The sequence below is a fragment of the Orcinus orca genome, chromosome 6 (assembly GCF_937001465.1).
Source record: "Orcinus orca chromosome 6, mOrcOrc1.1, whole genome shotgun sequence".
Classification (NCBI taxonomy): Eukaryota; Metazoa; Chordata; class Mammalia; order Artiodactyla; family Delphinidae; genus Orcinus; species Orcinus orca.
The window spans coordinates 78,585,789-78,609,450 of NC_064564.1; the positions used below are offsets into that span (position 1 = coordinate 78,585,789).

Consider the following 23,662-nt stretch of genomic DNA (forward strand, 5'->3'; position numbering starts at 1 on the left):
GAAGGGCCACAACCTCCTTTTCACAGCGATTGTAGAAAGCAAATAAAACAACGTACTAGCACTTAGCACCCTGCTCAGTACAAGGATCTATTATAGTTGCTGCTGCTGCTGCTTTACCTCTAAAAGGAGGAAAAGCAAACACAGCTCCTGGACAGGACTGCCCTAAACCCATTGTTTTTAGCTCATGTTTATGAAGGGATTGGCTTACTCGGTGCCAGGCATTATGCTAAGCACTGGACATTAATGCTCATTTGATCCTTATCTCTTTGGAGCCTCCCAATAACCCTATTAGGTAACTGTTATTAGTATCCCTATTTTACAGAAGAAAAAAGTGGGACTTGCCCCAGGTCATCCGGTAATAAATCAGTGAGCTGGCTTCCACTCTGGTCTCTGTGAAAGCAAATAAAAACTGTGCAGAGCTGCAGGAGCATGAACTCTGCCACAGCACTGCCCTCCGCTTGACTTTCCTTACCTCTTCACCACACAGTGTAGCCTTAAAGGGCCAAAATTCTCCACACAGAGTAACTGGGGAAAAATCAGTTCAAATACATTTTCATGTCTATTATATTATAAATTAAATGTAATAAATCCTTTCAACTAAATTTATTTTCAATAAACCTGCCAAAAAATCCACACTTGGAAACACTTGAGATGAACCATTTTTAATACTGACATCCCAAGAATGATGAGAAAGTCCTATGAATGAATGTGTAGCTGTAATTACCCTGTAACATTTTTCTCTAATAATGCCTCTACTGCTTGTCTTGCACACCAACCCTCTCCAAAGCGTATTGTGGTAGCTCTTCAAATATTCTGTACTCTCGTATAATTTGTTTATATTCCCTATTCCATTTCACAGAGACTGTCATTATGAAGGTTATTATTATTATAGATTTTTCACGCGATCTGAATACCAACTGCAATGGCCTCAGTAACAGAGTTCCCTCGACATTCGTTGCAAGCATGAGACCCACAACCCATCAGATGTTTTCAAGGGACACTTGAAATCTGCTCAAGTTTAAGGGAAGCCGAACTGATAGCTAACAAATTAATATATTTTCAAGCACAGATTCTGTACATTTCTTGAGAGACTGCTGTATCATTTTTCAAACTGGGGACTCTGCCAGGTGGGAAGAAACACAAGTGGGTGGCAAATGTGCTTCCTCCTCAGGTTAAGCTTGTTATTTGAGGAAAGGCGTGATACAATTAAAGTATCCTGCTTTGATTAAAAATTTTCACATGAAACTATTATGACCCCATTTTCTACTAGTATGATCTAATTTTCTATCCAACAGGAATAACACATCGTCATTGAGTCAGGGCAGGCGAAAATGGGCTTAAACTGCCCTGCAAACAACACTGCCCCCTCTGCCACGACCACTTTTCTTTGTCATCCTATCACTGCTGTGGCCTCTCCAGCCGCAGAGCACAGGCTTCAGACACGCAGGCCCAGCGGCCATGGCTCACGGGCCTAGCTGCTCTGCAGCATGTGGGATCTTCCCGGACCGGGACACGAACCCGTGTCCCCTGCATCGGCAGGCGGACTCTCAACCACTGCGCCACCAGGGAAGCCCTGAGGTTCAAGTTCGATTAGCTCTGGTAAGTGTGTCCCCGCCCCTCCAATGCGTTTTCAGTCCATTCTACTAACTAAAACTTACTTTTTTTTTTTTTTTTTTTTGGCCGTACAACGCAGCATGTGGGATCTTAGTTCCCGGACCAGGAATGGAACCCGCGCTCCCTGCTGTGGAAGCACGGAGTCTTAACCACTGGACCACCAGGGAAGTCCCTAAAGCTTACTTTTTATCTCTCTCCCACACACCAATTGCTTCCACATTTGACCTGGTCACCACACTTTGAATGACCATGCCCCTCTTTCCCACGAGCCCCAGTGCTCCATGAGGACAGAAGCAGGGAGTCTCATTCTCCCTTTGAACCCCAGCACCTAGCACAGTTTTTAGAACTTGGTGTAATGATCAATAAATATTTGTTGAATGAATGACTGCTTTTGTTTAGCTCTACCTTGACTGCCAGTACCCAGGAGTATTAGATGGATAAAGTTCTGACTCTCTGGTAGGAATCATGCAAAGCAGTAAAGGAAAAAAAAATTTTTTTTAAGAAACCATTCCAAGTACAAAAATACTACAATCCAACTCAAAATTTTTATATTCAGTCTAGAAATAATGGCCAGGGTAATGGCAGAAAGAGAAGATTGGAAAACTATGTGCTTTAAATTCAGAATGGCTGAGGTCTAGATGCCACCCTTGTGTCTTACAGGCTATGTGACTCAGGCAACTTAATTTTCATGGGCTGGGTTCTTTGTCTCTAAAACGGGGCTCATAACATCTCCTACATGTGTATGGGGCATTTAAAGGTGTTGCATATAAGACACAAACACACTTCCTCGGCCATAAAATGCACCAAATATGTTGGCTTTCTTGCGTTTCCCAGGGCCACTTTTCAATCGCTAATCATCTGATTTAAAGAAAACATGATATAATTCAAAAAGAGTCATGTATCACAACGTTCACTGCAGCTCTATTTATAATAGCCAGGACATGGAAGCACCCTAAGTGTCCACTGACAGATGAATGGATAAAGAAGATGTGGCACATATATACAATGGGATATTACTCAGCCATAAAAAGAAATGAAATTGAGTTATTGGTAGTGAGGTGGATGGACACAGAGTCTGTCACACAGAGTGAAGTAAGTCAGAAAGAGAAAACACATACTGTATGCTAACACGTATATATGGAATCTAAAAAAAAAAAGGTTCTGATGAACCTAGGGGCAGATGCAGATGTAGAGAATGGACTTGAGGACACGGGGAGGGGGAAGGGTAAGCTGGGACAAAGTGAGAGAGTGGCGTGGACATATACACACTATCAAATGTAAAAGAGACAGCTAGTGGGAAGCAGCCGCATAGCACAGGGAGATCAGCTCGGTGCTCTGTGACCACCTAGAGGGGTGGGATAGGGAGGGTGGGAGGGAGACGCAAGAGGGAGGGGATATGGGGATATATGTATACGTATATCTGACTCACTTTGTTATACAGCAGAAACTAACACACCATTGTAAAACAATTATACTCCAATAAAGATGTTTAAAAAAAAAAGAAAACATGATAAACACCTTCCTAGAGGAAAAAAAGCGGGGGGGGGGGAGGGTAGAGTGGGGTGTAAAAATTAAAGTCTATCACGGTGTTATTAAGCTAATTTTTTTTTGTTTTTTTTTTTTGCGGTACGCGGGCCTCTCACTGTTACGGCCTCTCCCGTTGCGGAGCACAGACTCCGGATGCGCAGGCTCAGCGGCCATGGCTCACGGGCCCAGCCGCTCCGTGGCATGTGGGATCTTCCCAGACCGGGGCACGAACCCGCGTCCCCTGCATCGGCAGGCGGAGACTCTCAACCACTGCGCCACCAGGGAAGCCCAAGCTAAATATTTTGAGATAGAAATTTTAAAGTTTATAAGGGATTTTGAGTAACACTTTAAGATGAACAAAATGATGAGTCTGAAAAGTAATGACAAAGCATGTGAAAAATCTGGAAAAGATATAGGAACAGACTGAAGCTTTAACTGTAATTCTCAAATGCCTATTTTTCTTTTTTCTGTGGCAAGTCATTCTTAAATTATTCTTCCTAGAGACTGACTGCTCTTGTTGAACATATGCCTTTGAGTAATAGCTGTCCAGACTTATTACAAGGGCAAATTCTAGCTGTGATGATTTTCTTGACAACCAACCACTCAATATCTAATAAATATTATACATAATGGTTTTACTGATTAAAAAACATATTCTTGCAAAGTAACCACTTGAGGGGCAGGTTTTATAGAGTGAAATTCAATAGAAAGATTTGGGTTGTGTCTACAAACACATCAGACCAGGTCAGAAAAATCTCATTCAGTCAGTTCACTGAGGTTGAACTTAATTCTACCCCTTGGGTTCTGCTGTGTGGCTGGGCTTGAAAATTCCCGGTTAGATGAATTTCACCAGCTTCATCTAGCTTCATCTAGCTTTCATGATGTACGCAGTACATTTTCCTTCAAGGAAAATACAGAGTTCAGTAATTCGTTTAGTGTCCAAGTGTGCCACACAGCACATTAACGAGTAGAAACTGATTATCAGCTCAAGGAAAGGTGAGAGGAAATTATCTCATAATTGACGTTATTTAGAAATGTATTTATCAAATCAGTCCTTCTAATGAACAAGGAAGCTTGACGGAAACACACTGGCCCTGGGAGAGACCCACTGTGGGAGGGAGTGCAGCTCTGTGAATCAGGCTCACAGCAACTCAGCGGCGAGTTCATGCCAGCTTGGGAACAAGTCCTGCAACTGCCTGTGCCTCGGTTTCCCCCACTGTAAAATGGGAGCAAGCAGAGAAACATGTCCTGGCTGATCCTTTAGGATTTAGGGATTCATAATCACTCATATACTTCCACTGAACTCCAAACGGGATTATTTATACCTTTTCTCATGTAGTTTAGATATTACCAATAAGCCTAGATATTTCACTAGACCGTATTTTCATTTTAGACAGCCTACTTCATGAATTTCATGGCATCCTAAATTGTATTTAGCTCGCTGTGAAAAAGAATTCTTATTCATTGTAGAGAGTTTTTGGTTCCTTCTGAGACCAATTCCTTTTCCGTTCGTCTACCCCAGCTGACCCAGGTATACATTGAGTGTGTTTTGCACTTTTCATTACATAAAAAGGATATGCTTCCCAGGGTCTGCCCCAGCATGACAGGCCTGGCAGCGAAGACGGTGCTCCAGATGACCATAAACAAGGCAGCAACTGGGGCTGGATACGTTCTGGGTTGGTGTGCCTGGGTGTGCAACAACTCTTCAACTCCTTGCTGTCCTGGACCACGGCATGCTCCATCCCGCCCATCCTGCAAATTTCTTGGCCCAAACGTCAGCGTCTCACTGAGGCCAACATCCTCCTTCATTATGTACAACCTTGTCCCATCCCTCTTGTACTGCTATCTATTTTGTTCTTGTGACATTGATCATCTTCTAACGCACTATATAAATTATTGCATACCACCTCCCCCGTCGTAGGCTTCCATGTCAGCTGCACAGGTACAGGAGCTGCTCACTGGTTTGCTCCAAGCACCCAGAATACTGCAAGGCATGTAGAAGGGGCTCAAAAATCTCTTTGGTGAATAAATGAATGGTGACCTTTTGGCTAATTATTTTTTAACAGATGGAAATAGGTGGCTGACCTTGTCAGTCACAACCTGTTTTCTGCCCGATCATTGTCTTTCATGGAGTTTTATGGACACCAATCAAGGGTGTATAGAGTATTCCTACTCTAAGTGCTGCTGACTCGATCAACTACCGAGAATGATTTTAAATGATGTTATGAATGTAGTGCCATGTCTTCACACGGTTTTGTGAAAAACGGACCCTGCTACCACAGGAGTCCATTGGAAGCTCTTTTCCCTTTCCCCCAATGATACACAGAATAGAGGAGTAATACGGAATATGGGAGAGGAAAAATCCTCTTCCAGATCTTGTATTTAGTTGCTCGAAATTGAACCCAGAATCCCAGAAAAATAAGCCATCCTGGAGGGTGATGTGGCAAAAGCTTGGGACCTAGCAAATAACACTTCCAGGAATTTATCTAGAACTTGCAATCAAGCAAGTGTAAAAGGGTTTCAAGAATTTCACTGTGGCACTGCTTACATTAGTGAACAACCAGAAACGGTCTACACACCCAACAATCTGAGCTGATTATGCAAGCTATTTATAAGCCATACAATGGGAACCTGCACAGTCACTAATACAGGGCTAGAAAAGATGGTCAAATGACATGGAAAGGCATTCACAATGAGGTTCAAGAAAATGATGGGCTGAGAGCCAATTTTTGGTAAGAGAGAGAAAGAGGAAAAGCATAAGAAAAAAGGCTAGAAAGATATATTCCACAAGTATTTATGATAAGTCTATTGGGAAGTGACACTTGATGGAAGTTTTTCTACTTTTTAAACTTATCTGTATTTTCTAATTATTTTTGTAACAGAGAAAAACTATTTTTAAAGTGCCCATGTGCAGATGAGATACATAAGAACATGATACTGATTCAGAGTGAAACTAGTTGAGCATTTAACTTAATGATTTCCACTCCACTAAGTCTATTGTTCTTATCATACACATATATCAAAGGCATGCTTAACAGAGTTAGCACCCTTCCAAGGAAAAAGCAAACTCTTGAAATCAGAATGCAAACATTTCAGTTCACAGCTTATTAACTCAAGAAACTCTCTTATAAGAGAACCAAAGTGATTAGTAAAATCAATTAAGATGTTGAGGTGACTGGGAAAACACAGGAGCTGGAAATATAAGGGAACATGTTTTCCCCATCTGAATTCTACCAGTTAACTGAAATCAAATGAATACCCCCATCTACCCACCTCCCAGTATAAACAACACACTCTTTACCCTGACACTCCACAGTGTGCTTCAGCCTCCGCCTAATACACTAGCCTCACCTCCGCCAGTGCCTGGGGAAGTGACATCACGCTACCTATGGAGTCTCAGAACTGTCTCAGTAGCATCTAAAACACCCAGATACCTCACTCACCTGAACGCTCGTTGCCTAGTTCACAGAGAAGAAACAAAGAGCAGGGAAGGGTGCTTTTCTAGGCAGGCTGAGGAACAGTGGTTCCTTCTCATAGGAAAAAGGGGCTGGTTCTTTTCAGCACTTGGATTTCAATATACTTGCTTCTGCACTACGTTTCTGGATCACTCGTGAACCACGGTATGAACAGTCTTTAGTTTCTGAGGAAAATTCACCCCCTTCCATGCTGTCATACCCCCATGTGCTTTGTCGACTCGCCCCAATCCCAAGCTGCCCAATTCCTGTGCCCTGCTGACCCCTCACCAAAATAACAGTTCGTGAAGTAGAAACTACCAAGTTTGTTTAACACTGTCATAGCCTCCCCAATTCTCAAGATTTTGGTGTTTCAGGAAAAATGGCTTCATCTGAAGACAAAGGATGTCTCTGACTCAACCAAAATGCTTGCAAAACAGACATGGAGGGAGACTTCCCTGAAGACAGAAACAATCCCTGAATGAGTGGCTGCCCTGAGTGAGAAGAAAATCGTGCAAAACTGCCAGAAGCATCAGCCAGCCCCACATCGTGCTCAAAGCTACTAGCATTTCTGCAGCTTCAGAAATACTTGCAGGGTTTAAACAAGGGGAGAAAAACAAAACAAAACAAAACAAAACATTCCCTTCACGAAGTTGTGTAGGTGATTCTTCTAGCACTTGCTCCTGGCAAGTTCCTATGGGGATGTGAAGCCTTTTTCTCCTCCAACCTGCCTGGAAAGCCAGCCGCCTTCAGGACGCTCCGCACCAGCTGGCTTTATTCAGCACGTTGGCCATTTTGCCCAGTGTCTCCATTCTACTATATTTCGGAGCAAGAGAAAAGGCAAACGGTTATGAAACCAAAGCGGGGTGGGGTTATTTGAAATGGGAGAAAAATTTAAATCATAAAAGAAAACAATGAATAAAGCAAGCTGCAACAAAAGCAAAACTTTCCATGATGGTGAATAAGGAGTTAGGAATCTCAGTGCCTCCCGGTGGCAAAGACTAGAGACGCGAGATGCCTGGAGAATACGCTGTCTGTCCCACCCCACCCCCTCAAACTGAGGCCAAAACGCCAGCCTATACATCCTGCCTTCGTTCAGTGCCCTTAGGAAAGCTCATCCCTTCCCAAAGAGGGCAGGCTGTGGCAGTTGAGTTGTAAGGTCTGGTGGGCACACTGGTCTCCTGCTAATATACCCTACATTTCACTCAGCAGTCCCTGAACTGTAAATGCCTCCTTTTACTAGGGAAGGGCCACTGCCCCAAGGACACTGTGAGTTAAGAAACTTGCCAGAAATCAGCAATGCTTACTTAGCAAGGGTGAGGGTTCAGAGAGGGAGATTTTGAGGAGGAAGAAGTCTTCTCTCCTTTGGGATTTTGTGTCACAGTTTAGTCCTTCAATGACAATGACTGTGAAGATTCTTCCAAAAGAAAGCCAGAAGCCTTCACTATCTCATAACACTGGCTACCATTTACACCCTCTCCTTGCTTCTGTTTTCTTTAAGGGCAAAAGACTGCCGTTCATTTCTCTTTCCTAAACTGTTCAGAGAGCCAAAGTCAACGCAGCTGTTTCCATGAAGGAAGAAAGTTTGTAAAATGGGAGAAATTCAATAAACCCATCTGTCAAGACTTCTTACTCTTGAATCAGGTCTCTGAAGGATGTGCACTTTAATACCACTCTGAAGGGGACCTTATTTTGGAGAAGTAGCAGGTGTTTTACCATCAGGGCATTTGTTTATTTGCAAAGATGAAACGCTGTGTGTTCAACAGTGAAAAGATAAAAGCACCATTTTCAAAAACCTCAGTCTTGAAGATTTGGCCACACCACTGACAGAAGAAAGTGCCCGCTGGGTGCAGTGGCTCTCAAACCTGAGTCTGTATCAGAATCACCGGAAGGGCTTGTTTAAACAGATTCCTGGGTCCCACTCTTCCCATGTTCCTGATTCAGTGGGTCTGGGCCAGGGCCTGAGAATCTGCATTTCTAACAAGTTCCCAAGTGGTGGTGATGGTTCTGGTCCTGGAACCATAATTTGAGACCCACTGCTCCGGTGCAGTTTTTTTTTAAAACGCTGGGTCCATCTAGCTAACCCATATGCTGTAAAGTGGTCCTGGCAAGAAAGAGACTCAAGCCCTTGGTCCTTATTCTGTCCAGAGATACATATGGTCATTGACTTCCAGTTCCTAACACCAGGTCAAAGCTCCATTCTTGTCCATCCATGCCTTCTTGCATGCAACCTTGGATCCAGAAGCACAGATGTTTTAGGGGCAGCTGCAGTCCAGAATCACAAAAGCTGATGAGAGGAGTATATTCCCCCCGTTCCTTCTCCTCTTTCCTCAACCAAGCTTTCATAAGGTGGGAGCCCTTAGGGGCATATAAGAGTGAAAGCTTTACAAGAGATTTTTTTTTTTTAATTTTTGCGGTACGCGGGCCTCTCACTGTTGTGGCCTCTCCCGTGGCGGAGCACAGGCTCCGGACGCGCAGGCTCAGCGGCCATGGCTCACGGGCCCAGCCGCTCCGTGGCATGTGGGATCTTCCCGGACCTGGGCACGAACCCGTGTCCTCTGCATCGGCAGGCGGACTCTCAACCACTGCGCCACCAGGGAAGCCCTATAAGAGATTTTGATTCAAATTCTTCCTTACTATTTACCAGTGGTTGTTTCTTGAACAAGTTTATTATCTCTGAGCCTCAATTTCCTTGTCTACAAAACTGAGATAATAATATTTACATCATAGGACTCTGCTCAAAGTGCCTAGCAGTTTGCCTGGCACAAAGCAAGCCCTCAAAAATGGCGGCCGCTTGACTTTCCCTGTTTTAGGAAGCAGCAGGCATAGTGGAGAAAAGCTATGTGGAGAAGACCATGGCTTGAAACCCCAGCTCTACTACTCATTAACTCTGCGATCTTGGGAACATCCACCAACTTCTCAAAGCCTCATCTGTAAAATAGAGAAAATAGTGGTGCCTAACTGCTGTTTCTAAAGACATTAAATAAGACAACGTAGATTCCTGGCCCATAACAAGCTATCCAAAGTTAAGGATTATTACTGTTGCTATAATAGCAGAGTTGGGATGAACTTTAGAGATATTTTAGTCCCACATCTTCATTTTACTACTAAGAAAATTGGAGTTCAGGGAAATGAAGAGACGTGCTCAAGGTCTTGGGGTTTTTGCAAACCTCAGACATGTAAGTACAAAGAAGTGTAAGTTCTGCTCATTTTCAGGAAGTCAGCATGCTCAGAGAGCCGAGAATGCCAAATAAGCCAGATACAAAGCAAAATGAAGAGGAAGGTGAAAACGAGAGCCCAAGAACAGACCGGAATTCTAAGAGCGCTTTGCTGAAAAGTAAAAGCTCGGTAGGTTTTAATAAACTCGTTTCTTTGTACTTGTTAAGGGGAAGGAAAAGAAAACACCACAAGTGTCCATCCCCGACCCGTACAACTTTCCTGAGGGTTAGGTGTATTTTAGTTACTGAGTCTGGGAAGAGAGAAAAAGCACAAAAAGTAGAAATTAGGTTTTTTAAAAATTTCCCAGGAGCTGTGCTAGATTTACAGCCCACAAAAACTATCCTTTGCCTTTATGGTTTTGAAATTACCAGTCCCCGTATCTAAGGTTACTGTCTCACCAGAGGTAGAAGAGTCCCTTTTCACACTCACTAAAATCATTCATGATTTTGGACAACTTACATGTCCCTAAAACTGATTTTTTTTTTTTTTTTTTTAATGAGCCTGAAAAGAGAGCACTTCTACGATGAGAGAGAAAAAGAAAAGGGTGAGGACTGTGATGTGATTTATAATAAGAAATACATATTTAGTCTTCATCCCTATTCCTGGTACAGAGCTCCTAAAACTTCTGGAATTTCCTAAGTGACAAGAGTCATAAAGGTGAAAGGAGAGCCTTTTGTTATCTATAGCAAGCCTTTTCCAAACACAAGAGAGTTTATGTTAATGCGTGATTTTTGGAAAGCCCCTAAATAACCACAGGATGGGGGCTGGTTCCTCCAGGGAAGCCAACCACATGATTAGGTAGCCCTTCAATTGAATCAATCACCAAGGGCCAATGATTTAATCAACCATGCCTATACCATGAAGCCTCCATAAAAATCCCTAAAGTACAAGGTGTGAAAAGCTTCCCAGGTTGGACATGCTGGGAGGGTGGCGCACCTCCCACGGAGAGGGGATGGTAGTACTGCGCCCTTCCACATACCTTGCACTATGCAACTCTTCTTTCTGGCTGTTCCTGGGTTATAGCCCTTTATAATAAACCAGTAATCTAGTAAGTAAATTGTTTTCTGAGTGCTCTGAGCCACTCTAGCAAATTGCCAAACCTGAGGAGAGGATCGGGGGAAACCTCTCATTTATAGCCAGCTGGTCAGAAGCCCATGGAACAACCTGGATTTGTGATCAGCATCAGAAGTGGGGTAAGGGGGCAGGTCTTGTGGGACTGAACCCTTAGCCTGTGGGGTCTGACACTAACTACAGGTAGACAAGTGTCAGAATTGAATTGAATTGAATTGTAGGGCATCAGCTGGTATAGAATTACTTGGTGTGGGAGTGAACCCCTCACATTTGCTGGCCACAAGTACTGAGTGTAAAGCACAGCACAGAGAAAAAGAGCTTTACCTCTAAGCACAAGAAAAGTGGTATCATCATCTTGACAATATGTCTTTTGTTGAAACTAGATTCAAAGTCAATAAATGCTGATATTAAAAGAGCATAAGGATCTTCCCCATAAGGTTTAAACTTTTAATATGATTTAGGGACCTACCAAAATGCTCTCACATACTGTCCTCAGCATTTAAAAAGAAAGGCAGTGCCATTTTTTAATTTTGCAAAATTAAATAAAACTGGAGAAACCTGTCCTCAGCATTTAAAAAGAAAGGCAGTGCCATTTTTTAATTTTGCAAAATTAAATAAAACTGGAGAAACCTGTCAGAAAATGTATTTACACAACTTAATTAAATTGAATTTTTAGCAGTGACTATGCTCTTCAGGAAAAAAAGAAGCATCTAAGTAACTAATTTCTAATAGTCCAACCATTTCTCCTAGAAAGTGGGAGCATTATGAGTTGCTACAGTGCAGAAAGAATGCCCCACAGAATCCTGGAATGAATTTTGAATTCTTTTTAAAAATGGATTCCACTGGCTCAAAACAAAAGGGGTCTGGTTAGCAGGAAAGATTTCGGTTGGTGGGACATTCAAATTTATATTACCTGATAATAGGGTGTTTACAAAACAAATGAAAGAATAAGTGATGTAGGATAAACTTTATGAAGACCAGAATATTATCTGTGGCTGCGCATTCAAAGAAAGAAAGTGCTGTGGACAAGTTACTTGTATCTGCCCCACGAAAGCTATGGTAAAGCTTATCACAGCTACCACTTCAGTGATCCAAAAAAAATAAACAGAGAAGCAGCTGCCTAGAAAAGCTAACTGGGGTCTCCCACGTTTGGGAAAGAGCTTCACGCTTGCTTTGACTGACGATATAACAAATAAATGACGTACAGTTCCTGAACACCGGCAGATACACTGAACGTTACTAAAAACTGAAGACACATATCCTACATTTCAAAGCAAAGATCTTAAAACAAATTGACCTATTCTTTCAGTTTATAATTTTAAACCAAAAAGGATTTAATACCTTTTCTGCCTTTATCAAAGAAAATAAACAGTTCTTAGGGCTCAGCCAAAGACTGATTATTAGGCTTCAAAAAATCACCAGATTGTTTCCTATTTGCTTGCCTCGCTCCCTAAACTTCCATCTGGCAAAAACTAGTTTTGCCGCTTTATATGTAGTTTGGTGCTAACGCACACAGGTAAGGAATGCCAGCTACACTGGGGACATCTGCTGGGGGTGCACCATTAGTCTGTTCTAGCTGGAGATTTAGAGAATCTCTGAATATATGTAACCCTACCAGATGAAGTAGAATGTTCATATTATTATTCTTAATGTTAAATACATAGATTCTCAATATATGAATGCTACATATGTTATTAAATGTTAGTAACTAGCATATATAATCATGTAAGTAATATGCATACACAATGTTATTCTCTAGAGCTTTTGTTGTACTTTCACGGAATTTCATGTCACAACTAGTATCATTTCATCCATACCCTTTCAAATAATGCATTTACTAAAGATGTTTTATGAGCTAATTATCAGCTCATGTACTAATTCTATTTCTTAGCAATTACTCTAGATCAGTAGTTCTCACAGTGTGATCTGGGCACCCCTGGAGTTGTTGAGACCCCTGAAGAAGGTCTGGCGGGGCGGGGAGCTAATTGCTTTCACTGTAACACTAAGACACGTTATGCCTTTATTGCTCACATTTTCTCATGACTGTGCAGTGGAGTTTCCAGAGGCTACAAAACATGTGACGATGCCATTGCTCTGACAACTAATGGAATGCGTGCTTGTATATGCTTCTTGTGTTTTGACAGTGTCTCAATTTTAATTTCTAATAGGGTAAATATTGGTAGACCTAGCCCATATAAACAAAAGCCCATACTGGAGTCCACAATAATTTTTAAGCATGTAAAGAAGTACTGAGTCTAAAAAGTTTGAGAATCTCATTCTAGATCACTAGCAATAATTCCTCCTATAACTATACATATTTCAAAATACTAATTCTTGGGTGACTTCTGGAACCCTTATCCTTCAAAACTAGTGTTCCCAGAGAAAATATCTAACTAAGAAAGTGTGACAACAGCTCAGCCAAACAACTTTACTGGGCGTGGTGGGGTGAGGCAGGAAGCAGGCAAGTGGTTAGTTGCAAGAGTGAAAACAGTTTAAATGTCTGTTCATTGTCTCCAGTCCTCTAATGCCTCAGTATAAGATGACTCTTAAAATACCTATTTGGGGTTATCGTGTGGTTGGCGTTCTGCTTGCCTTGGTTGGGGGGGCGGGGAGCGTAACTGAATCTAAAAAACTTGACACAGTCTGTTTATTCTGCACATGGGACTCTGGCTGAGAAGAATGTCAGCTTTTGGAAAAAAGTCTTTGGTGTGGGTTTATGAGAAAGATAAGGAAAATAATCGTTCCTATAAATCGGAAGAGCAGAGTGGGAGCCTCCAGATTACTCACTAACAATTAGCCCAGCGAAGCCCCTTGAGTGTTTGATGCACTGGAGCACTAAAGCCGTTTGCCCCTCAGAGAGTAGAGAATGGGAGGGGTCATAGAAGAGATTCCATTTTCAGCACAAAGAATCAAATCAGAAAAAAATTTTATATTCTGCCCATAAAGGCTGAACTCCCCTTTGTCACTCTCCATCCTTTATGCCCAGTTTCCCTTCAAATACCATGTATCTTCTCTTAAACTAAACCCCTCAGAACAATTTTTTATTTCTTCCACTATTAGTCAAAATATACAATCTGAATTGAATATTTCAAAGATTTATTTAATCGTATCTAATATTCGATAAGGCTGTTTATTCATTTCTGACCTGTTTCTAGCATCTGGCCTTTGTCTGTAAATATGGCATTCCAGGCATTTTCAGAATACTTTCAAAGAAGGATCATTACCCCAATGCTTACTGACACAATGTTGATCTCTCCACATCCCATGTCGTGCTGCAAGTTCATTTCCAATTTGCTGTCTAAGCTAGACCCTTGACACTAGGCAGAATCGTTTCTTGCTTTTTTTCTCTTCCCTTTATTATCTTAGTCTCTAATGAGTTCTGCTTGCTGTATTCAATTAGTTTGCTTCTCTTTGTCAAAATACATCATTGTTTATTCTTATCCAATGCACTACTATCTCTCTATCTATTCTTTTGTTATGTTTCCCCAGAATCTTAAGTTACCACAGCCTAGAAATTTTAATATATTGCCATCTCATTCTGATTTGGAGCTTTTGTCTTGATCTTTAGAAAAATTTTCCAGTTATGAGATAACATTTCTGTCCATTTGTATTAATTTTACATGCAGAAATTCTGTTAACGCGCCAAATCATACATACTGAACTAAAGCAAAACTACCATTTAGTCGTTCCTTTTATCTGCCTAACTTACGAAACACATAAAAGCTAATCCTCCAGACGGGCACTGATTTGTTTGCTTGACATGCTTTATACTTTATTCCTTAGCATTTTACTAAAATTTTTATTCAAAATATTTTTTCTCTCCAAACACCACATTTGCATGGAAATAATGTATCTTTACTCTGTTCCCCGTATAATACCCTATTTGCACATACTTTGCATTGGTTATTTGTGCAGGCAGAACACCAGACTCCTAGAATCCTCCACTGTCCCTCTGTGAGACCCCTAAAAATATTTGATTTGACTGTAAAGACTTCATACATTTACCCAAGCCATCCAGCATTACTTAAGCTGTGCCTAGGAAAGTTTCAATAGCAGTCATTTCCTAAATGCTCTTATTTCATCCTAAAAATAGAGGTGGCAGACAAATAAGAGAATTAGCAACATGTCATAAAACAGCCTTTACACTAGTAAGAAAACGTCTAACACAAATGCATGGAGGAGAGGTGATCACGATGCTCACACTCAATGTTCAAAAGAGCCAGCATCTCTGCGCTAGAATCACGTGCTCAGAGACGGGTCAAGTAAGAGTATCTCATTCAAAGTCATGGAATGAAAAGAGAACGCTTTAATTTCCATAATCTGTTTTTTAAAAATGTGTCCTTATTCCAGAGCTTCTTTAACTTTCTAATTCATTAACACACCATTCGAAGATAAAATGCACTTCAGCAAAAATAAGCAGCTTTGATTTTCTTTACTTTGGTTTTTTTGCAGCATCCATTTTGCCATTTTTTAAATCCTCATACATATTCTCAACTAAATTATTCTTATCTTGCCTAACCTCATTGACCAACCCATTACACATACTCTCTTTCTATCTCTAGCAGCTCTTTTCTAACAGCATTCTTATCTTTCCTCTGAAAGTTTAAATAGTTTCTGCATATTGTTGTTGGATTCTTTCCCTTGCCCAAAATAGGTTGGTTTTTTTGTTTTGTTGTGTTGTGTTTGGGGCAGCGGGTAGGAGATAGGAAAACGGTTATTTTAATTTTAAATACTAAAGATCAAGCAATTTACTCATCTTGCCCCGGTACATATATTCGGAGAAAATTTAGTGTCCAAGTTCATTTTGCAAAGCTCGGTACACACTGCCATTGTTCTTTCTATGTGAATGCTGCCTTGTACCTTCGTAAGTGCTCCAGCTTTGGGGCCCTGCCTTTGCCACTTCTGTGAGGCGCGCTAGCTGCCCTCAAGTATAGGAAGAAAGGGTTGTTCTCTTTCTAACTTTGCTGGCCCTGCTGGATGTGTGAGGTCAGAACTCTGAAAAGCACACTAGTTCTTCGAACAGAGGCCTCTACTCCAGGCATACAGAACATATCAACATGTGCAGTGCTGTTCACTCTTCCAGGGTGATCTGGTTAGAGCATAATCCAAAATTCCCTTCCTCTCATTTCTCAGTTGTTTTTTTCCCCTCCTTTCAAGCACATTTTAGACTCTAAGCAATTGATCCTTGTGGACAAACCCCTTTGAACAAGAGCGCTGAAGCCAGGTCATCATCGCCTGAGGCATGAAATGAGGTGAGAAATAAGTCTTTAATTACTAATTTCACCAAACTCTGCCTTTTTTCAGAAGCCAAGGTTCTGTATCCAGAAAGCCCCCTTTTCTTGGCTTTCCAACAGGTCTAGAGCACCAAATTTGTTACTTAAAAACTTATCAGATTCTTATTTCACTTGTCCTTCTTTGGCAAACAGGGGATCTTAAATCCAGCCTTGTAAAGAGATTTCAGGTCCACTGAGTTCTCTTCAGTGTTATCTGACCCACTTTTAAGGCCTCTGTCCTCACCTCATTTTTATAGTCAGGCCTTCCAACCAATGGTCAGTCCCCACCCCTCCTCTCTCTCCTTAGCCCCTGTAGCACACTCCACCCATCACGTACACCTTCTACCATTCCGTAGGCCATGCACATAAGTTCAGTAGGCTTGAGGCTCTTCCTTCCCATACCCCCTACAACTGATCATCAAATGCCAAATAAACAGAAAGAAGGACATCATCTTATATTCATAGGTTCAGTGCTGGTTACCACTATGTCCAAACTGGCTTCTTCTAGATCAATGCCCATTTTCATGGACAGTGTTCAGAGTGAGATGATGTTTTCTATCTTACAAGAATGAATTTCATAATCACAGTCCATTCAATGATACGAAGTCCCTCAGTGTTGCACAGAGTGATTTTTAACAATAGTCATGAGCAATGCTTTGTTAAAAACTGAAGCTGAAAAGCATTACTGAATATCAACATGACCTGGGTTTTATTCTATGGCATTACTGGTGTGGAAATTAAACATATGCTGCCCATTCTTATGTGAATAATGCTTCATTTATGGGACACAGATAGGAATCTATGAGTAGATTCTTGAACAACCCCTTTTGGAAACAATACAGCTATTTAGTTAATAATATGGATTTTGAAAAGAAAGAAAATCTCTTGTCATATTTTGTAAAGTTTTTGCTTAACCTCTCACATAGAAGAAAAATTAAGAAGTGGATAGAATATACTCGTTTGAATTTAGTAAAAGGGAAACTCCACCGAAATGTTAAACGGTTTTATTGTTCCATCCAATTCCTAATTATCTGAGGGTAAACTGTCCACCTTACAGATAACTGTGAGGCTGGAAACGTCAGTCTGCCCCAGCTGGGTCATGAAGAGGTGAACCAGGAGGTCATACAGATACTTGTAGTACAGGGTTTAAGTAAATGTACAGGTTCTTGTCTATTTGGCACCTTGAGAAGAACTGAAGAAAATCAGGTCCCTGCATTTGAGCCATTAGATTCCGTAGCCTCAGCATCAGCAAGAGGGGCAACAGGTCTCCCCGCAGGGGCTCCCAGCCCTTTCTGTCACCTCCCTCCCCCTCCCCCCCTTCTCAGCACAGTACACTGTGCTAAACTGCCATAACATGGGACACATCTTCTACACACTGGGAACTGTATGAGGGCCTCACGGCTCTCCTCATCCCCACAATGGCCCTCCTAGTAGGCCTCATGTTCCCCACTTCAGAGCTGAGGGAAATGTGGCCTCGAGAAGTTATCCAAAAAGGCAATAAGGAATAAAGCTAGCATTCCAATCTAGATATGTCTAGTTCTACATTCTTGTTCTTTCTAGAATGCCATGCCATTCATGCTATTTCTTTATATTAACTGTACCACGTGGATACGGGTGTTACTAAATCCTCAAAATATCAATTTTAAGTCACAAACAGTAAAAAGTAGTATTGCTAGTAACACACTGACTGAATAGAATTATTTTGTACTTTGTGTTAAGATGTGGAGACTAAATAAAAAATTACTTTTTTCATCTATTGTATAAGCATTATTTTCCAGAAATGTTTATTTATATAATAAACCTAAGAAGAATGGTAACAAACACTTATGAGTATTCACTCTGTGAAAAGCACTCTAGTAATCACTTTACGTATTTATTTCATTTAATCTTCACCCTGTGAGTTAGCCATGTATTATCATCACTGCCCTTTAACCAAGGAAGAAACTGAGGCACAGGGAACACAACTGATTGGGTTGTGTTTACAGCTGGTAAGGATCACAGCTAGTAAGTGGCGGTGGTGATACCCAAATTTGGTGTCAGGGGATCTGACCACTGGGCCATCTCGTCACATTCAGGGAACTGACTCTGGTTACGTGGACAGGTAGAGGAGGCCTCAGAGCTGAGCAGGGAGGTGGAGACATTCCCAAAACGACCTCCCCTTGGTCTCAGGTCCCAGACCCTCAGAAGAGTAGGGGCAAACCAGCACTGCCTTTTGGTGGGAGTAGAGCCCTTGACACCCTCCCTTCCTCCGTGTGATAGATGACAAGGAATGGAGAGACCTGGGCAAAGAGCAATACGGAAAATTCCTAAGTTAGAAAATACTACATGTGAGCAATTCATTACAGAATGGTCGGAGGTATGATGAGGCAGTGAGGCATCGTGGGTGGAAACCTGCTCACGGTCTCTACATACAAATCTTGGGGGGGGGTGGGGAACGTGAGGGATTAGCATTTATTTACTTAATCCATTATCCCCATTTCAAAACGTAGGAATTTTACAACCAAAGAAGCTGAAATGGAACGTTTTGTAAATTACTTAACAAAATACAGTAGCTATTTCCTTCTAAAGCATTTAGAGCTCAGTCACCATAAAGTAACCACTATGAAAACATTCAAACATACATAAAAGTTTGGGGAGTGAATGAATCCCCGTAAAACGAATGCTTTTAAAAAATGATTTACAAAATGATTCATAAAATGAATCCCCATAACCCTTCAACAATCCTCAAGATTTTGCCATACTGTACTATTTGCTTCACTACACCCTTTACAATTTTTCTGCTCAAGTATTTCAGAGCAAATGCCGTTTGTCCTAAAACTGTCATTTACCCCTACAGGCTTTAAGACGTATTTGTTACATATAATGCATATAAAAATAAAATTTTATAAACCACAATGTTATTGTCAAGTCTGAATAATTATTGGTATCAGGCCTGGTACATATTTAAATTCCACTGTTCATCTAAAAATCACTTTTTAAAACTTGTTTTGCTCAAAACAGGATATCCAAACAAGGGACATACATTGCATTTCATCTCTTTAGTTCCTTTTAATCTATAACAGCCCCTCCCCAACTTCCCCCTTTTAATCAGGCGATCAACTTAAGGGAGCAACTAGCACAATTATAACCATTTTTATTCACTTCATGCCCCCCATTATTTACTACGCCCCTCAGAACATGGCGGACCTGATTGAGACCTTCCAGCCTCGAGTCAATTTTTCAGTTCCTTTACTTTTTGTCTTCAGAGTGGAAAACAACCACATATGACACATCATACCAGCAGCTGTGTTTTGTCTTCCAGAAGTTATCCACATTACTAAGGACTAAGCATGTCTGTTATTACGATGATACTTAATTACAATGGGAAGCACACTGAAGTCCTCCTTGAGAGACTGGTAGGAACCCAGCCCACCCATCCCTTTGCCCCATTACAAAGAAGGCACCAGTACCAAACCTGGTTAATTCTCTTAAGAACAGAGCTGCCCATTGTTAATTCTAGAACTTGGGGAATTAGTAGGCCAACAGACAACTGTGATGGAGGGGAAAATCAGTTTGCTGTATCACAGTATGTGCTGGGCTCATTTTCTTTGTCAGGGGTTTTTAATTATTTAGGATGAAGCTCCATTGCATGTTTTGTAATAATAATGAAGTCTGAGGAACACAAAACCTCACTACAGCAGGGCACAGCTATTAAATCTGTGCTGAGAGCGGGCAAGGAATCCAGGGCTTCTGACCAGCTTTTTGCGAGCGGTAATGACTATCAGGTATGTAGACCAAAAAAGGGAGAATTAGCCAACTCTGAATGGCAAATCCAATTCTGTTACTGAAGCCACCAGTGGCCAAGCGACTCTGGAACAGCCTTTTTGCTCTCGTGGGGGCAGCTCTCTCCTGCTCTGCCCTCACCCAGCTCGCCCTGCAGCACTGGGCAGGAGCCAAGGGTTGCTGAGCCCTGACAGCAGCCCAGAGCAAAGCTTCCTGTGGGAATGTCCCCAGGGACTCTCATTAAGATCGGCTCCTTCTTACACTCCTGGGTTATATCCTATGAAACGAAACACCAAAAAAGGCATATGTGAGCGAAGTGAGGCCATTCAGGATCTGGGCGTTGCTGCAAGTGGTCCTCCATAGGAGGCGGGCCCCTCCTTCCCACCCCTGGCACTCCACAGTTACTCATTCAAACCAATTATTTTATTTCAGAAATTACCATGATTAAAAAGAAATTAGTGGGGGCTTCCCTGGTGGTGCAGTGCCTGAGAGTCCGCCTGCTGATGCAGGGGACACGGGTTCGTGCCCCGGTCTGGGAAGATCCCACATGCCGCGGAGTGGCTGGGCCCGTGAGCCATGGTCGCTGAGCCTGCGCGTCCGGAGCCTGTGCTCCGCGACGGGAGAGGCCACAGCAGCGAGAGGCCCGCGGACCTCAAAAAAAAAAAAAGAAAAAAAGAAATTAGTGAACAGTTTAAAAGACTTTCCCTAAAAAAAAAAAAAAAAAAAAGGCAATCCAAAACATGCTTCATTTAGAATACAGCAAATGAATAAGAAGGGCAGGATGGGAAAAATCATTCAGAATTGTCATGGACCCTTAAACCTATGGGAGAGTGACATCTTTACAGGCAATGAAACACAGCTGCTCTTAACGACCCAGAGGCCAGCTGTTCTGTGACTGGATAATCCAGGTTATTCGCCCTCTTTCTTGCCAATCTGAGGTTATTAGCTCACATGATGTACATTTCTGTACTTAGTGCTAAGAAAAGGAACACTCTCTCCAATAGCTTATGGGTTCCTGGGGGACAGGGAATGTGCTGAAATCAACCCAGAGCTTTGCAAACAGTAGGCACTCAAGAAATAACAGCTTGAGCAAAAAAGTCCTAGGGAGCCTCTCTGCCCCCCTCACCCATCCAGACCATTGCCTATCCAGGGTATGCTGAGGTTTCTCCCATTGTAACACTTGTTAAACTACATTGTAAATTGGCCATGTACTTGCTTGTGGCCCCAGCTAGCAGTTTAGCAGCTCAAGAGCATTTTGTTTATTAGTTATATATAAAATGCTTTGCACAGGGCCCGGCACACGGGTGTTCATTAAATATCTTGAGTAAGTGAATGAATGAATGAAGAGGGCAGAGAATGAAATTTATAGCCCCACCAAAACTACATTTTTTTTCAAATAAATTACATACAAAAGAAAAGAAATAAAAGTGAGCTTTAATTCCACAGCTCAAAAATAAACCTGTTAGGAGTTCATTGTGTATCCATCTAGTATTTTCTTCCACTCACAATATATACATTTTGGGTTTTTTATTTCTTTATTTTTTTTAATAGAAAGAGGATTACATTATGCATAATAGTTTGCAACTTGTTTTTTAAAAAACACAATAATATATATGTCATACATGACTTCCAAGGTTAGTACATACAGCTCTTCTTCATTGTTTATTTCAGTTGCACAGAATTCCAAAGAGTGGGACTTCCCTGGTGGCGTGGTGGTTAAGAATCCGCCTGCCAATGCAGGGGACACGGGTTCAAGCCCTGGCCCGGGAAGATCCCACATGCCGCGGAGCAACTAAGCCCATGTGCCACAACTACTGAGCTTGTGCTCTAGAGCTCACGAGCCACAACTGCTGAGCCCGGGTGCCACAACTACTGAAGCCTGTGCACCTAGAGCCGGCGCTCTGCAACAAGAGAAACACCACAATGAGAAGCCCTCTGAGAAGCCTGCACACCGCAACGAAGAGCAGCCCCTGCTAACCACAACTAGAGAAAGCCCACGAGCAGCAACGAAGACCCAACGCAGCCAAAGATAAATTTAAAAAAAGAAGAATTCCGAAGAGTGACTACCATAATTTACCTAGTTCTTTACTGATAGATATTTGGGTCATTTCCAAGTTTTCACTATTATAAACAATGCTGTACAGAAGCGCACTATTAATTAGTGTGTGTGTGTGTGTGTGTGTGTGTGTGTGTATGTGCGTGTGTGTGTGTGTGTCAGTGCTCATGCACATATCGGACTCTGTGCCAGGTACTGTCCTAGCAAGGCCTTGGTATTGATATATAATGGTGAACACATACCATCCAGCTCTCAGGAAGATCAGAGCTCGATGAGACAGACAGACATTATTCAGAGAATCATATTAACAAATATACAATCACAAAATGGCATAAGTGCTCAGAAGGAAAAGCATACGATCGTATGAAAGCATCTCATCAAAGAATCTAGAAGAATGGGGAGGTGGGTGGCACGTGCAAAGGCCCAGTGCAGGAGGGACCAAGGCAGAAGTACAGAAGTAAAAGACCATCTGGCTGGATGTCAGAGAACACTGGTGGAGAATGGTGTCTTTGCACGCTTTTATAAGAGTTCCAGTCACACATTTATGTAACAAACACGTACTGAGCCCATATTATATGCATGGAACTGGCTAGGTGCTTCCGATTCAGCATGAACAAAAGAGACACCATCCCTGCCATCTCAGAGCTTTCGTTCTAGCAGAGCAAATTCTGCAGAGAGCAACTGTTAGCTAAGGGAGAATATATAGTTTAAATTTTGTTACATGTTGCCAAACTGCTCCCTTTGGGCAGGGTCCACTTGTTCACTGGGTTAGAAGACTCCTCAAAGCTATTTCTTGACTGAATTGGGTCCCTTAAAGCAACATAGTTCTTTACTAAGTCAATCAGTGATCCTGGGGTCACTGGGCTGTCACAGGCCAGAGGGATTCCACATCCTGACAGAAACACATGCACAAATACCACAGTCAAAAAAGACGATTCTGGGCTTCCCTGGTGGCGGAGTGGTTGAGAGTCCGCCTGCTAATGCAAGGGGACACGGGTTCGTGCCCCGGTCCAGGAAGATCCCACATGCTGCGGAGCGGCTGGGCCCATGAGCCATGGCTGCTGAGCCTGCGTGTTCGGAGCCTGTGCTCCGCAACGGGAGAGGCCACAACAGTGAGAGGCCCGCGTACCGCAAAAAAAAAAAAAAAAAAGACGATTCTGTCAATATTATGACATAGTATGAGTGTGTTTCGTGTTTGGTAATTGCAATCATTCTTGCTTTTGTTGTGGTCATCCATTTACAATGCTTGGTGTCAGTTTATCTCTTGTAAAAATAAAATACAGTGCTGTGTGTGTGTGAGTTGTGAAAACAAAAGACGATTCTGACACTCCATCAGGGGACACTAAGATATTTTACTCCAAACAAAGCTTAATGCTTGATGAGATTTGGGGCCTCTCTGGAGATTTAAATTATTCATGTTCTACCTGTTCTCATTTATCATGGAAAATTGAGGGATGACTGTATGGGGTCTGGCAACCTAGTAGGGCAGGCTGGTAACATTTGTGCACGGTTAGATGCGGGGTGCATGGCCCCGCTCAGCGATTCTCCGTAGTTCATTTCAGGTTCACCCTCTTTCACTAACTCCCAGTTATCTGCACCCCAAGTGATTTTTTCCACAATACCGACCCGCCCACCCCCTGCCCCGCTTCACTCACTCCCATCTTTCTGGGCAGATGATCCCATCAGTT

The 23,662-nt window shown here is 42.1% G+C and overlaps 1 protein-coding gene and 1 long non-coding RNA gene across 4 annotated transcripts in view; one reads left to right on the plus strand and one right to left on the minus strand.

The window, feature by feature from the left end:
* LOC101279781 (guanine nucleotide-binding protein G(q) subunit alpha) overlaps positions 1–23,662 on the minus strand; it is a 439,263-nt gene that overhangs the window by 146,093 nt on the left and 269,508 nt on the right. The gene's annotated exons all lie outside the window — the stretch shown is intronic.
* Positions 1,436–1,996, plus strand: LOC125964616 (uncharacterized). Its single transcript, XR_007477803.1, has 2 exons — positions 1,436–1,599; positions 1,694–1,996. It is a non-coding gene; the product is annotated as an uncharacterized LOC125964616 (long non-coding RNA).